The sequence below is a fragment of the Pleurodeles waltl genome, chromosome 11, assembly GCF_031143425.1.
Source record: "Pleurodeles waltl isolate 20211129_DDA chromosome 11, aPleWal1.hap1.20221129, whole genome shotgun sequence".
Lineage (NCBI taxonomy): Eukaryota > Metazoa > Chordata > Amphibia > Caudata > Salamandridae > Pleurodeles > Pleurodeles waltl.
Window position 1 is genome coordinate 1,000,479,900 of NC_090450.1, and position 17,710 is coordinate 1,000,497,609.

Sequence of the window (17,710 nt, forward strand, 5' to 3'; positions counted from 1 at the left end):
AACCACTGCCTGGCACACCAGGACTTCCTGGGGAGCACACTTACCCCCCATCAGGTCAGAGTTTACCCCCTGAACCTGATTATTCAACCCAGAGTCACCACCCTGCGGTTGAACCACTGCCTGGCACACCAGGACTTCCAGGGGAGCACACTTACCCCCCATCAGGTCAGAGTTTACCCCCTGAACCTGATTATTCAACCCAGAGTCACCACCCTGCGGTTGAACCACTGCCTGGCACACCAGGACTTCCAGGGGGGCACACTTACCCCCCTCAAGGGACACACTGTCCCGAAGGGCCACACAAGAGTCTGGCTGGCGCAGGTCTCCTGACCTCTGCCCATCTGACAGAGTCTGGATTCCCCCCAACCCAGAAATGGTCTCACCAAGGTCATTCATGGGGGGCTCTGCTCTCAGAGCTGACCCCTGACCCTCCAGGTTCTCCACTGGGGTCCGCAACCCCCTCTCAACCCTCTGTCTGGACTTCTGCACCCCCTCACTAGGAGTGGTACTGCCAGACACCAGAACTGGTGGGACGCTGGCTACAGCCGCCCCCCCAAGTTCTCCTGACACTGTGGGGTCTCCCTCAACAGATGGCCCTATGGTACAGGCTAGGCTCCCCTCCTGGTGTTCCCGCAGGGAACCCTCCAGGACCTGGGACCGGATCTCGGGCACCTTGGGCCTCAACCCATCCCCATTCCCTCTCCTCTGAGACTGGACATGGGGTCCCTCACCCATCCCACTACACTGGGACCTACCTGGGACACTACAATCCTTCCCTACCTCACCTGGTTGGGAACTACCTAGACCACTCCTCTCAGGAGCACCCCCAAATGCCTCTTCAGACTCTCTGGTACTCACCCAGAAGTCTGCCTCCATTGTAAGCTCCCTGGGGTCAGAGAACTCACACTCCACCTGGTGTTGGCATAGCTCTGGAAAATAAGGACTAGACATATGCTCTCCAGCAATTACATCACTCAGCCCCTCACATGAATTAACCAAAGTACCCTTCACCCAACCATCCAGTGACTCTGCTTTGAAAAAGCACCCCACATCACCCTCCTGAGACTGGTGAGACAGTACCTGACTGTCCCTGACACTCAACCCACACTCTTCTGGGATGTCTTCACACTCCATAACCAGGACTTCTACCTGGGGGGAACCCCTCTCCCTGTCACTCTCAACTAGAGTCAGTAGAGTGTCCCTCCCACCAGTAGGAATATGACTCCCCATGCCAGTTCCCCAATCCACCTCAGGGACCCTGTGCATCACTGGAGCTACCTCATACCCCTGAACCTCCTGGCGTGTGTTAACTCCCTCCTTCAAGTAGGGCACCACCTCTCTGGGCATGTGTACTTCTGCAGCATCACTGGATATACAATTGTTGCTGCCACCATTCCAGCTGGACTCAGCCCTCATGACTTCCAGCTCTTTCAATTTAAGCTCGTAAGCATAAATCATTTTTTTAATCTCTAAGTCCCTCCTCCTTTCTGCCAGGACTAAGGCTCTCTTCTCCTCGGCCCTCTTAAGCTCTTCCAGACTCCGGATTCGAGCTAGGAGCCTATCATCTCTTTCTGTTCCCTCCTCAGGGCCACTGCCCTCCTCTTTGGAGTAGTCCTCCTCCTCAGAGTAGTTATCCTCCTCAGACTCATTTGGTGGTGTTGCCTGACAACGTTTCAATTCATCCTGAAACAGGGCTGACTCAAGATCCTCCCTTCTGGATTCCTTGTTCACAGCCAGTCCCCTTTCCATGCAGAATGCTTTAAGCTGCCACTTTTTATACATAGATAGGTGCCAGAAATTGACTTCCATTTCTGCAAAGGCTTCACAACCAAAAACCAAAGTCCAAAAATATTAGCAATACTTCCAGGAGGACATCAGAGAACAAAAAGCAGAATCACAAGACAAGTAGTATGTGGTCACGTAGTGGTCTGAGATCAAAAACAGTAGTGTACACTCAATTACTGTATGTCAAGTACAAATACAAGTCCAAATCCCGACCGCTGGTCACCAATGTTAGAAATGGGGTCTTTGGTTGACAGTCAGGTTACCCCCTGTTCAAGCAAGGACCCTCACTCTAGTTAGGATAAAAGAGAATCACCCTCAGCTAACCCCTGCTTACCCCCTTGGTAGCTTGGCAGAGCAGTAGGCTTAACCTCAGAGTGCTGGGCGTAAAGTATTTGTACCAACACACACAGTAACTTAATGAAAACACTACAAAATGACACAACACCAGTTTAGAAAAATAGGAAATATTTATCTAGACAAAACAAGACCAAAACGACAAAAATCCAACATACACAAGTCAAGTTATGATTTTTTAAAGGTTTAAAATAAAAAGAGTCTTTAGGTAGTTGTAACAACACACTAGCGCTGCTAGCGTGAAAATGTACCTGGTTTGCGTCAAAAATAACCTCGCACGGGCGGTGCGCGTCGAAAATAACCCTGCACGGTTATATGCGTCGAAAACAACTCGGCACGGCGATGCGCGTCGAAACAGCCAGCCACGCGACGGTCCGAAAGTCCCGCGGCGCAGGTTGCGATCTCTCAGCCTTCGTCAGCGATGCTGCGCGTCGTTTCTCCTGCTCCGGGCGTCGATTCTCCGGTCGCGTTTCCTGCGGCGTCGTTTCTCAGCTGCGGAGCCGGCGTCGCGTCGTTTTCTCAGCCGCGATCGGATTCGCGTCGATCTTTTCTCCGCACGGCGCTCGGTGCGTGTATTTTTGTCCTTAGGCTGCCAGCCTCTCCTTTCAGGGTCCCAGGAACTGGAAGGGCACCACAGAGCAGAGTAGGGGTCTCTCCAGAGACTCCAGGTGCTGGCAGGAAGAAGTCTTTGCTATCCCTGAGACTTCAACAACAGGAGGCAAGCTCTACATCAAGCCCTTGGAGATTTCTTCTTCAAGATGGAAGGCACACAAAGTCCAGTCTTTGCCCTCTTACTCTGGCAGAAGCAGCACTGCAGGAAAGCTCCACAAAGCACAGTCACAGGCAGGGCAGCACTTGTTCCTCAGCGATCAGCTCTTCTCCAGGCAGAGGTTCCCCTTGATTCCAGAAGTGTTTCTAAAGTTTGTAAGTTTGGGTGCCCTTCTTATACCCATTTTAGTCTTTGAAGTCACCTTCCTTCAAAGGGGACTCACACCTTCTTGTGAAATCCTGCCTTGCCCAGGCAAGGCCTCAGACACACACCAGGGGGCTGGAGACAGCATTGTCAGAGGCAGGCACAGTCCTTTCAGATGAGAGTGACCACTCCACCCCTCCCTCCTAGCAGAGATGGCTAATCAGGAATGCAGATCACACCCCAGCTCCCTTTGTGTCACTGTCTGGTGTGAGGTGAAAACAACCCAACTGTCAACTGACCCAGACAGGGAATCCACAAACAAGGCAGAGTCACGGAATGGTTTAAGCAAGAAAATGCTCACTTTCTAAAAGTGGCATTTCCAAACTCACAATCTCAAAATCAACTTTACTAAAAGATGCATTTTTAAATTGTGAGTTCAGGGATCCCAAACTCCACCTGTCCATCTCTTCTCTAGGGGAATCTACACTTTAATCATATTTAAAGGTAGCCCCCATATTATCCTATGAGAGAGAGACAGACCTTGCAACAGTGAAAACGAAATTGGCAGTATTTCACTGTCAGGACATATAAACCACATTACTATATGTCCTACCTTATCCATACACTGCACCCTGCCCTTGGGGCTACCTAGGGCATACCTTAGGGGTGCCTTACATGTAAGGAAAGGGAAGGTTTAGGCCTGGCAAGTGGGTACACTTGCCAAGTCGAATTTACAGTGTAAAAATACACACACAGACACTGCAGTGGCAGGTCTGAGACATGATTACAGAGCTACTTATGTGGGTGGCACAACCAGTGCTGCAGGCCCACTAGTAGCATTTGATTTACAGGCCCTGGCACCTCTAGTGCACCTTACTAGGGACTTACTAGTAAATCAAATATGCCAATCATGGATAAACCACTTACATACAATTTAAACAGGAGAGCATATGCACTTTAGCACTGGTTAGCAGTGGTAAAGTGCTCAGAGTTGAAAAGCCAACAGCAACATGTCAGAAAAATATAGGAGGCAGGAGGCAAAAAAGTCTGGGGATGACCCTGCAAAAGGAAAAGTCCAACAGTTACTACCAAGTTCAACTTGGTGGTTATAGCGATTCCTTAATACCCAATTCGCATTAAGGAATTGCCTGTTAAATGTGGTTTAGAAATCGTAAATAAGGATTCCTTATTTGCGATTTCTTATTTCGAGAATCGCAATTTGCTCGCAAATTTAAGGAATTGCGGATTTTAGCAATTCCTTAAATTTGCGTTGCGAATGCCTTTCATAAATACTGAAAGGCATTTTTGTATTCGCAAACGGGCATTCGGACTGTTTGCGAAAGTAAAAAGGCTTGATACATCTGGCCCCAAGTCTTTGAAGAACGAAAGGAGAGCACTTTCAGCTACCAGCTGCTGAAAGCTATACTCAGGGCCACTGGAGTTATGAAGCAGGAGAGGGCCAAATTATGTGGCAGGGTTGAGTAAATTACGCGGCAAGAAAGGGAAAATTATGCACACAATGTGGCACTTTTTTATTAGTATTACATCATTATTTCATCAGTTGTAACCTTGGTAACACTCTCTGGGCATTAGTGGCACCTCGTTGGTACCTGTTTAGCATCCAAATATAGCAATAATCAACAGAAAGGTGTCTAGTCCAGCTTTGCTTATGGCCTTCCCCTGCATGGCAACAAGTGTTGTTGCATTTTAGTAACTTTTGAACAGTTAGAGCTATAAATAAATACAAAAATTGTTAAAATCCCCAGACTATGCGGCAAATAATGGATTATGTGCAAATGTGGCAAATCTATAAATATGCGGAAATCGCCGCGGCCGAACTATCACATAATTCCAGGAGCCCTGGCTGTACTATAGAAAGGTAGAGTTGGCAATCGGAGGTCTGTTCTTGAATCCTAAAGAGATTTAAGGCCCAGAGATGCCTGGCCCAGTTACTGCAATCCTTCTAGGAGCTTCTGGAAGCCACAGGCAGCCTGCAAGGCCCCAGCTACGAAGACATCACTCACTTCCAGAGCCCTGAGTCTCTCCCACCTCTTTCTAACCGCAGTAAAGTAACTCCGCAGCGTTAAGCAGTTTAGAGCCCTGGGTAAGGGGGGAGACATTTGTGGAAGGGACGGTGCTTCTGAGGGACTGGTTATTTTTATCCACATCCGAGCCAGGATGTTTCCTTTTGCATTTGACAGTTTCCTATACAAGGTCTCCTTTGGAAGAAGAGAACGAGCCACATCTGACCCACTTACTGAGGACTTCCTGGTCCCAGGAGGCCGCGCGCTGCAAGTTCATGAATTTGTTGACACTTGTGACGAGCTAACAGTAATGGATTATTCCTTCTGCTCTACCTGCCTCTGGGAGAAACAGGGACCTGTTAGGTCTGACCCAGATTACTCAAATAACATTGTAAGGCTAAAGGCCAGAGGAGCCTCCCATCTGCCGCCTGGATCAGTAATACTAGGGCTTGCCACAGGGGGCGCTCCTAGAACAATTATTTGCAGAGTCAATGCGTAATGTGTGATAACTTTTTCACAGGAAAGAGAAACACTGTTATGGAGATACCATTAGGTGGATTGCGGGGGTAAGTGTTAAATATGGAGAGCATTTTGGCGTACGACACTAGTATGTATTTGTTTTTAATTTTAAAGGTAATATTGTATAGCATGAATCTTCCTCGGATGGTAGCCGCGTGTTCTCACAGGTTAAACAGCCACCATCTGATGGTTATGGATGCAGTACTGCCATTTTAAAAAATAATCCTTTAAACATCATAGGCCCAGATGTAAGACGGCCTAGTGCCATTTTAGTGATTTTAATGACACATTAGGGGAATTTTTTTACGCTAATGTGGTGTCACATGGCCAAAATCACTGCGCCATATTTACAAGCATTGCGCCACTTTTTAACCCTTCGCTCTACATCATGGGTACTCACAAACTTTTTCTCGGGGGCCAAAATTGCAGTATGGTTTGCGGCCGAGGGCCGCACTGAAGTAACAGCGGGGGGCGGGGCTTAGAGGGGGCAGGGCTTAGAGGGGGAACAACCACCCCACCCCCTTTTTCAAAACAATGCCCCTACCCCAGTAACACACACAGCGCGCACACATACAGCGCCATCTGCTCTCACCCCTACCCCAGTAACACACACAGCGCGCACACATACAGCGCCATCTGCTCTCACCCCTACCCCAGTAACACACACAGCGCCATCTGCACACAGCGCCATCTGCTCTCACCCCTACCCCAGTAACACACACAGCGCCATCTGCTCTCACCCCTACCCCAGTAACACACACTGCGCCATCTGCACACAGCGCCATCTGCTCCCACCCCTACCCCAGTAACACACACAGCGCCATCTGCTCTCACCCCTACCCCAGTAACACACACTGCGCCATCTGCACACAGCGCCATCTGCTCCCACCCCTACCCCAGTAACACACACAGCGCCATCTGCTCTCACCCCTACCCCAGTAACACACACTGCGCCATCTGCACACAGCGCAATCTGCTCTCACCCCTACCCCAGTAACACACACAGCGCCATCTGCTCTCACCCCTACCCCAGTAACACACACTGCGCCATCTGCACACAGCGCCATCTGCTCCCACCCCTACCCCAGTAACACACACAGCGCCATCTGCTCTCACCCCTACCCCAGTAACACACACTGCGCCATCTGCACACAGCGCCATCTGCTCTCACCCCTACCCCAGTAACACACACAGCGCCATTTGCACACAGCGCCATCTGCTCTCACCCCTACCCCAGTAACACACACAGCGCCATCTGCTCTCACCCCTACCCCAGTAACACACACTGCGCCATCTGCACACAGCGCCATCTGCTCCCACCCCTACCCCAGTAACACACACAGCGCCATCTGCTCTCACCCCTACCCCAGTAACACACACTGTGCCATCTGCACACAGCGCCATCTGCTCTCACCCCTACCCCAGTAACACACACTGCGCCATCTGCACACAGCGCCATCTGCTCTCACCCCTACCCCAGTAACACACACTGCGCCATCTGCACACAGCGCCATCTGCTCCCACCCCTACCCCAGTAACACACACAGCACCATCTGCTCTCACCCCTACCCCAGTAACACACACTGCACCATCTGCACACAGCGCCATCTGCTCTCACCCCTACCCCAGTAACACACACTGCACCATCTGCACACAGCGCCATCTGCTCTCACCCCTACCCCAGTAACACACACTGCGCCATCTGCGCACAGCGCCATCTGCTCCCACCCCTACCCCAGTAACACACACTGCGCCATCTGCGCACAGCACCATCTGCTCCCACCCCTACCCCAGTAACACACACAGCGCCATCTGCTCTCACCCCTACCCCAGTAACACACACAGCGCCATCTGCTCTCACCCCTACCCCAGTAACACACACAGCGCCATCTGCTCTCACCCCTACCCCAGTAACACACACTGCACCATCTGCACACAGCGCCATCTGCTCTCACCCCTACCCCAGTAACACACACTGCACCATCTGCACACAGCGCCATCTGCTCTCACCCCTACCCCAGTAACACACACTGCGCCATCTGCACACAGCGCCATCTGCTCTCACCCCACCCCAGTAACACACACACACAGCGCAATCTGCTCTCATGCCTACCCGAGTAACACACACTACATTAAAAACAAATAAATAAATAACCAAAGAGCCTTACCTGACTCAAAGCACTGTGAAGATGCCACAAATGTGGAACAGCAGGCAGGCAGGCGGGCAGCAGACGTGGAGCCGGTGACAGGAAGCAGACGACCAAAGCCCCGTAAAAGTTAGCTGCAAGCGCTGACTTTTATGGGGCTTTGGCTTCCAGGATCGTCAGGGCAACGCCATAAACAATGGCCGCCGTATGTAAACATAGAGGAGGGCCACGGGAGCATGCTCCTGCGGCCCTCTTCTATGTTTACATACTGCTGCCATTATGATGTGGCGTTTGGTGTGCGTCTCGCAGGCCGCCAAGCTAGGTCCGTGGGGCCGCTGGCGGCCCGCGGGCCGTACTTTGAGTACCGTTGCTCTACATTATGTCTCTTTTGGGGGCCCCTGTTCAGTCCAGCTTGAAATGTATGATCCAATTCAGCCTTTCACGCCCTCTTTAACCAGGTCACTGACAGTGCACAGGTGCACTCACACAAACTTTAAATGTGTTTATATCTAATATTCAGGGATAGTGAATTGTGTCAATATTCAGCACAGCAGTATCTCACTGATAATACTGCAAACAATATCTGTGACACCATCTCATTTCTCACATGTGAGGCCCTGTTTTGATCCAAAAGAAACTTTTTTATGGATGTTGCAAGAAAGAAAAACAGAGAAGGTGTCTGCAAAATGCCCATAATAGACTCTCACACATCTCCCACATGAAAAATGAATTAAAGGAAAAGGTTATTTAAAACAATCTGTTTAAAAATGACTCAAGGTCATCAGGGCAAGACTCTCTGCAGAACAGAGCTAGCTCTGTCAGGGCCCCCTTAAAACATGGGGCCCTTGGCCGAGCCCTCTTTGCCCATGCTTGAAACGCCTCGAACCCCTACACAGGTATATCCTGCGCAGCTTTTCCACTTTGTGCGTGTTCATGTTTCCTACCTCAATTAATTGTGTTGGCTTCTGTGCTTTTCTAACTTCGACCTCTTTCAATGGAGTCTCTCCAGCAGGCTCTAGAACCCCAGTGGCTGGAACCAAGGTGGTCAGACGCGTGTCTGGTGTCACGAGTGTTTCCAAGATCCGCTTTCCTGTTGTGTGTGTGTGCGAAAGGACTGTGGCCCATATACTTTTTTTGCGCAGCATTTGCGTCATTGTTTGACGCAAAAGCAGCCAAAACTTACAAACTATAATTCTTTGCGCCGCTTTTGCGTCAAACAGTATTCCGTGTTCGCACATATAATTGCAGCAGCCGCATGTTTAAGGGGGGTCTTTGGCCACCGTCACGTTTCTATTTACAAATTTCGCACTGGTGAAGTCACTCTGTGCAGAGGTCGTTTTTCGAGCCCCAGTTTACCAGTAAGTAAAGTCTGCAAACCGGTAATCAGCAACGTGTTCATCATGCACACGCCTACCCTACAGTGTCGTAAAATGCAACATTTTCCACCGATTAGTGGCACAATTTGGGCAGACTCGGGCAAATGCCCTTCGGGCCCTCGTGCTCCCCTAAGAGTTTGCGCTGTTTTTCTAAGCACCCTCGAACAACCCTCCCATCCCCGGAAAACCTACACAAGGGTCAAAGTGCGGACACCTTTCCAAGGTTCGACGATCTGGATATAATAAGAAAGCACGCTTCCTTTAAGCCCATAATTCTGCGGTACACCGAGAGGGACTATTAACGTTTTACAGACACCAACAACCGAAATGAATTTGTATTAAAAATCAAAACACATTTACTTCACGCCGGTGGCTCTGCGAGCGTTCCTGAGATTGGCTTTCACACTAATTGTGCTGGAGATAGCGCTGTCACTGTTCATCTCCGTCTAGCGCCGAGAAGCGAACGCTACACGCACACCGCGGGTCCCTCGCAGCGCCCTCGGCACGGGCACCGGCGGCTGCGGTAATCAAGCGGCGCCTTCATTGGTTCGGACAGATGATTCCCGATCTGTTTTCACGCGTTACCAGCGATGGACGAGACACAAAGAGATGGAATCAATTCCCATCAAATCGCGTTGAAAGATCTGTGGGGACACCCGCGCCTAGGGGTGGCCGCAGGAGAGGGCAGACTTCCGGGCAGTCAGGGCGCATCTGGCGCCCCTGGCTTCAGGACGGGGCACCCCCGGCTTCAGGACAGGGCACCCCAGGACAGGGCACCCCTGGCTTCAGGACAGGACACTCCAGGACAGGGCACCCCTGGCTTCAGGACAGGACACTCCAGGACAGGGCACCCCTGGCTTCAGGACAGGACACTCCAGGACGGGGCACCCCCGGCTTCAGGACAGGGCACCCCAGGACGGGGCACCCCTGGCTTCAGGACAGGACACTCCAGGACAGGGCACCCCTGGCTTCAGGACAGGACACTCCAGGACAGGGCACCCCCGGCTTCAGGACGGGGCACCCCCGGCTTCAGGACAGGGCACCCCAGGACAGGGCACCCCTGGCTTCAGGACAGGACACTCCAGGACAGGGCACCCCTGGCTTCAGGACAGGACACTCCAGGACAGGGCACCCCTGGCTTCAGGACAGGACACTCCAGGACGGGGCACCCCCGGCTTCAGGACAGGGCACCCCAGGACGGGGCACCCCTGGCTTCAGGACAGGACACTCCAGGACAGGGCACCCCTGGCTTCAGGACAGGACACTCCAGGACAGGGCACCCCCGGCTTCAGGACGGGGCACCCCCGGCTTCAGGACAGGACACCCCAGGACAGGGCACCCCCGGCTTCAGGACAGGGCATCCAGGCTTAATGACAGGGCACCCCTGGCTTCAGGACAGGACACTCCAGGACAGGGCACCCCTGGCTTCAGGGCAGGGCACCCCCGGCTTCAGGACAGGGCACTCCAGGACAGGGCACCGCTGGCTTCAGGACAGGACACTCCAGGACAGGGCACCCCTGGCTTCAGGACAGGACACTCCAGGACAGGGCACCCCGGCTTCATGAGGGCACCCCCGGCTTCAGGACAGGACACCCCAGGACAGGGCACCCCCGGCTTCAGGACAGGGCACCCCAGGACAGGGCACCCCTGGCTTCAGGACAGGACACTCCAGGACAGGGCACCCCGGCTTCATGAGGGCACCCCCGGCTTCAGGACAGGACACCCCAGGACAGGGCACCCCCGGCTTCAGGACAGGGCATCCAGGCTTAATGACAGGGCACCCCTGGCTTCAGGACAGGACACTCCAGGACAGGGCACCCCTGGCTTCAGGGCAGGGCACCCCCGGCTTCAGGACAGGGCACCCCAGGACAGGGCACCCCTGGCTTCAGGACAGGACACTCCAGGACAGGGCACCCCTGGCTTCAGGACAGGACACTCCAGGACAGGGCACCCCGGCTTCATGAGGGCACCCCCGGCTTCAGGACAGGACACCCCAGGACAGGGCACCCCCGGCTTCAGGACAGGGCACCCCAGGACAGGGCACCCCTGGCTTCAGGACAGGACACTCCAGGACAGGGCACCCCCGGCTTCAGGACGGGGCACCCCCGGCTTCAGGACAGGGCACCCCAGGACAGGGCACCCCTGGCTTCAGGACAGGACACTCCAGGACAGGGCACCCCTGGCTTCAGGACAGTACACTCCAGGACAGGGCACCCCCGGCTTCAGGGCAGGGCACCCCCGGCTTCAGGACAGGGCACCTCTGGACAGGGCACCCCTGGCTTCAGGACAGGGCACCCCCTGGTTTCAGGACAGGGCACCCCTGGCTTCAGGACAGGACACTCCAGGACAGGGCACCCCCGGCTTCAGGACGGGGCACCCCAGGACAGGGCACCCCCGGCTTCAGGACAGGGCACCCCAGCTTCATGACAGGGCACCCCTGGCTTCAGGACAGGACACTCCAGGACAGGGCACCCCTGGCTTCAGGGCAGGGCCCCCCCGGCTTCAGGACAGGGCACCCCTGGCTTCAGGACAGGGCACCCTCGGCTTCAGGACAGGACACTCCAGGACATGGCACCCCTGGCTTCAGGACAGGGCACCCCCCGGCTTCAGGACAGGGCACCCCTAGATTCAGGACAGGGCACCCCTGGCTTCAGGGCAGGGCACCCCCGGCTTCAGGACAGGGCACCCCTGCCTTCAGGGCAGGGCACCCCGGCTTCAGGACAGGGCACCCCTGGACAGGGCACCGCTGGCTTCAGGACAGGACACCCCAGGACAGGGCACCCCTGGCTTCAGTACAGGGCACCCCTGGCTTCAGGACAGGGCACCGCTGGCTTCAGGACAGGGCACCCCTGGACAGGGCAAGGCTGGCTTCAGGACAAGGCACCCCTGGCTTCAGGACAAGGCACCCCTGGCTTCAGAACAGGGCACCCCAGGACAGGGCACCCCTGGCTTCAGGACAGGGCACCCCAGGACAGGGCACCAATGGCTTCAGGACAGGGCACCGCTGGCTTCAGGACAGGATACTCCAGGACAGGGCACCCCCGGCTTCAGGGCAGGGCACCCCAGGACAGGGCACCCCGGCTTCATGACAGGGCACCCCTGGCTTCAGGACAGGACACTCCAGGACAGGGCACCCCCAACTTCAGGGCAGGGCACCCCAGGACAGGGCACCCCGGCTTCACGACAGGGCACCCCTGGCTTCAGGACAGGACACTCCAGGACAGGGCACCCCTGGCTTCAGGACAGGACACTCCAGGACAGGGCACCCCCGGCTTCAGGGCAGGGCACCCCAGGACAGGGCACCCCCGGCTTCAGGACAGGGCCGCCTTTCTCCTCTATGTAGGGAATGCGTCCCTTAACTCTTCATCTAGAGGCTAAGGGCTGTTAGAAGCAGGACAGAGACAAACACCGAGGCAGGACAGGGCCAAACAGGACAGGGCCAAACCCCGAGGCAGGACAGGACCAAACACCGAGGGAGGACAGGACCAAACACCGAGGCAGGACAGGACCAAACACAGAGGCAGGACAGGGCCAAGCACCGAGGTAGGACAGGGCCAAACACCGAGGCTGGACAGAGCCACACACTGAGGCAGGACAGGGCCAAACAGAGGCAGGACAGGAGCAAACACCAAGGCTGGACAGAGCCACACACCGAGGAAGGACAGGACCAAACACCGAGGCAGGACAGGACCAAACACAGGGGCAGGACAGAGCCAAACACCGAGGCAGGACAGGACCAAACACCGAGGCAGGACAGGACCAAACACAGAGGAAGGACAGGGCCAAACACCGAGGCAGGACAGAGCCAAACACCGAGGCAGGACAGGACCAAACACAGAGGCAGGACAGAGCCAAACACCGAGACAGGAGAGAGCCAAACACAGAGGCAGGACAGGGTCAAACACAGACAGGACAGAGCCACACACCGAGGCAGGACAGGGCCAAACACCGAGGGCAGGACAGGTCCAAACAGCGAGGCAGGACAGGACCAAACACCGAGACAGGACAGAGCCAAACACCGAGGCAGGACAGGACCAAACAGGACAGGGCCAAACACCGAGGCAGGAGAGAGCCAAACACCGAGGCAGGACAGGGCCTAACACCGAGGCAGGACAGGTCCAAACACCAAGGCAGGACAGGACCAAACACCGAGGAAGGACAGGACCAAACACAGAGGCAGGACAGAGCCACACACCGAGGCAGGACAGGACCAAATACCGAGGCTGGACAGGGCCAAGCACCAAGGTAGGACAGGGCCAAACACCGAGGCTGGACAGAGCCACACACCGAGGCAGGACAGAGCCGAACACGGAGGCAGGACAGAGCCGAACACGGAGGCAGGACAGAGCCGAACACGGAGGCAGGACAGAGTCATACACGGAGGCAGGACAGGACCAAACAGAGGCAGGACAGGAGCAAACACCGAGGCTGGACAGAGCCACACACCGAGGCAGGACAGGACCAAACACAGAGGCAGGACAGAGCCAAACACCGAGACAGGACAGGACCAAATACCGAGGCTGGACAGAGCCACACACCGAGGAAGGACAGGACCAAACACCGAGGAAGGACAGGACCAAACACCGAGGCAGGACAGGGCCAAACACCGAGGCAGGACAGGGCCAAGCACCGAGGTAGGACAGGGCCAAACACCGAGGCTGGACAGAGCCACACACCGAGGCAGGACAGGACCAAACACAGAGGAAGGACAGAGCCAAACACCGAGGCAGGACAGAGCCGAACACGGAGGCAGGACAGAGCCAAACACAGAGGCAGGACAGAGTCAAATACAGAGGCAGGACAGAGTCAAACACAGAGGCAGGACAGGACCAAACAGAGGCAGGACAGGAGCAAACACCGAGGCTGGACAGAGCCACACACCGAGGCAGGACAGGACCAAACACCGAGGAAGGACAGGACCAAACACAGAGGCAGGACAGAGCCACACACCGAGGCAGGACAGGACCAAATACTGAGGCTGGAGAGAGCCACACACCGAGGAAGGACAGAGCCAAACACAGAGGCAGGACAGAGTCAAATACAGAGGCAGGACAGAGCCAAACACAGAGACAGGACAGAGCCACACACAGAGACAGAGCCACACACCAAGGCGGGACAGGGCCAAACACAGAGGCAGGACAGGACCAAACACCGAGGCAGGACAGAGCCAACACACCGAGACAGGACAGAGCCAACACCGAGGTAGGACAGGACCAAATACCGAGGCTGGACAGAGCCACACACCGAGGAAGGACAGGACCAAACACCGAGGAAGGACAGGACCAAACACCGAGGCAGGACAGAGCCAAACACAGAGGCAGGACAGGACCAAACACCGAGGCTGGACAGAGCCACACACCGTGGAAGGACAGTACCAAACACAGAGGCAGGACAGAGCCAACACCGAGGCAGGACAGGACCAAACACAGAGGCAGGACAGAGTCAAATACCGAGACAGGACAGGACCAAACACCGAGGCAGGACAGGACCAAACACCGAGGCTGGACAGAGCCACACACCGAGGAAGGACAAGACCAAACACCGAGGAAGGACAGGACCAAACACCGAGGCAGGAGGACCAAACACAGAGACAGGACAGGACCAAACACAGAGGCAGGACAGACCCAACACCGAGGTAGGACAGGGCCACTCACCGAGGAAGCACAGGGCCGAACACAGAGGCAGGAAAGAGCCACACACCGTGGCAGGACAGGACCAAACACCAAGGCAGGACAGAGTCAAATACCGAGACAGGACAGGACCAAACACAGAGGCAGGACAGAGTCAAATACCGAGACAAGACAGGACCAAACACAGAGGTAGGACAGGGCCAAACACAGAGGAAGGGCAGGGCCAACACCGAGGCAGGACAGGGCCAAACACCGAGGTAGGACAGGACCTAACACAGAGACAGGACAGGTCCAATCACAGAGACAGGACACGACCAAACACCGAGGCAGGACAGGGCCAAACAGGACAGGGCCAAACACCGAGACAGGACAGAGCCACACACCGAGGCAGGACAGGGCCAAACACCGAGACAGGACAGGGCCAAACACCGAGGCAGGACAGGACCAAACACCGAGGAAGGACAGGGCCAAACACAGAGGCTGGACAGAGCCAAACACCGAGGCAGGACAGAGCCAAACACAGAGGTAGGACAGGGCCACACACCGAGGAAGGACAGAGCCAAACACACAGGCAGGACAGGACCAAACACCGAGGCAGGACAGGGCCAAACACCGAGGCAGGACAGGACCAAACACAGAGGCAGGACAGGACCAAACACAGAGGCAGGACAGGACCAAACACAGAGGCAGGACAGAGCCAAACACAGAGACAGGACAGAGCCACACACAGAGACAGGACAGAGCCACACACCGAGGCGGGACAGGGCCAAACACAGAGGCAGGACAGGACCAAACACCGAGGCAGGACAGAGCCAACACACCGAGACAGGACAGAGCCAACACCGAGGTAGGACAGGACCAACACCGAGGCAGGACAGGGCCAAACACCGAGGCAGGACAGGACCAAACACAGAGGAAAGACAGATCAAAACACCGAGGCAGGACAGGGCCAAACACCGAGGCAGGACAGGACCAAACACAGAGGCAGGTCAGAGCCACACACCGAGGCAGGACAGGGCCAAACACCGAGGCAGGACAGGACCAAACACAGAGGCAGGACAGAGCCAAACACCGAGACAGGAGAGAGCCAAACACAGAGGCAGGACAGGGTCAAACACAGACAGGACAGAGCCACACACCGAGGCAGGACAGGGCCAAACACCGAGGGCAGGACAGGTCCAAACAGCGAGGCAGGACAGGACCAAACACCGAGACAGGACAGAGCCAAACACCGAGGCAGGACAGGACCAAACAGGACAGGGCCAAACACCGAGGCAGGAGAGAGCCAAACACCGAGGCAGGACAGGGCCAAACACCGAGGCAGGACAGGTCCAAACACCGAGGCAGGACAGGACCAAACACCGAGGAAGGACAGGACCAAACACAGAGGCAGGACAGAGCCACACACCGAGGCAGGACAGGACCAAATACCGAGGCTGGACAGGGCCAAGCACCAAGGTAGGACAGGGCCAAACACCGAGGCTGGACAGAGCCACACACCGAGGCAGGACAGAGCCGAACACGGAGGCAGGACAGAGCCGAACACGGAGGCAGGACAGAGTCATACACGGAGGCAGGACAGGACCAAACAGAGGCAGGACAGGAGCAAACACCGAGGCTGGACAGAGCCACACACCGAGGCAGGACAGGACCAAACACAGAGGCAGGACAGAGCCAAACACCGAGACAGGACAGGACCAAATACCAAGGCTGGACAGAGCCACACACGAGGAAGGACAGGACCAAATACCGAGGAAGGACAGGACCAAACACCGAGGCAGGACAGGGCCAAACACCGAGGCAGGACAGGGCCAAGCACCGAGGTAGGACAGGGCCAAACACCGAGGCTGGACAGAGCCACACACCGAGGCAGGACAGGACCAAACACAGAGGAAGGACAGAGCCAAACACCGAGGCAGGACAGAGCCGAACACGGAGGCAGGACAGAGCCAAACACAGAGGCAGGACAGAGTCAAATACAGAGGCAGGACTGAGTCAAACACAGAGGCAGGACAGGACCAAACAGAGGCAGGACAGGAGCAAACACCGAGGCTGGACAGAGCCACACTCCGAGGCAGGACAGGACCAAACACCGAGGAAGGACAGGACCAAACACAGAGGCAGGACAGAGCCACACACCGAGGCAGGACAGGACCAAATACTGAGGCTGGAGAGAGCCACACACCGAGGAAGGACAGAGCCAAACACAGAGGCAGGACAGAGTCAAATACAGAGGCAGGACAGAGCCAAACACAGAGACAGGACAGAGCCACACACAGAGACAGAGCCACACACCGAGGCGGGACAGGGCCAAACACAGAGGCAGGACAGGACCAAACACCGAGGCAGGACAGAGCCAACACACCGAGACAGGACAGAGCCAACACCGAGGTAGGACAGGACCAAATACCGAGGCTGGACAGAGCCACACACCGAGGAAGGACAGGACCAAACACCGAGGAAGGACAGGACCAAACACCGAGGCAGGACAGAGCCAAACACAGAGGCAGGACAGGACCAAACACCGAGGCTGGACAGAGCCACACACCGTGGAAGGACAGTACCAAACACAGAGGCAGGACAGAGCCAACACCGAGGCAGGACAGGACCAAACACAGAGGCAGGACAGAGTCAAATACCGAGACAGGACAGGACCAAACACCGAGGCAGGACAGGACCAAACACCGAGGCTGGACAGAGCCACACACCGAGGAAGGACAAGACCAAACACCAAGGAAGGACAGGACCAAACACCGAGGCAGGAGGACCAAACACAGAGACAGGACAGGACCAAACACAGAGGCAGGACAGACCCAACACCGAGGTAGGACAGGGCCACTCACCGAGGAAGCACAGGGCCGAACACAGAGGCAGGAAAGAGCCACACACCGAGGCAGGACAGGACCAAACACCAAGGCAGGACAGAGTTAAATACCGAGACAGGACAGGACCAAACACAGAG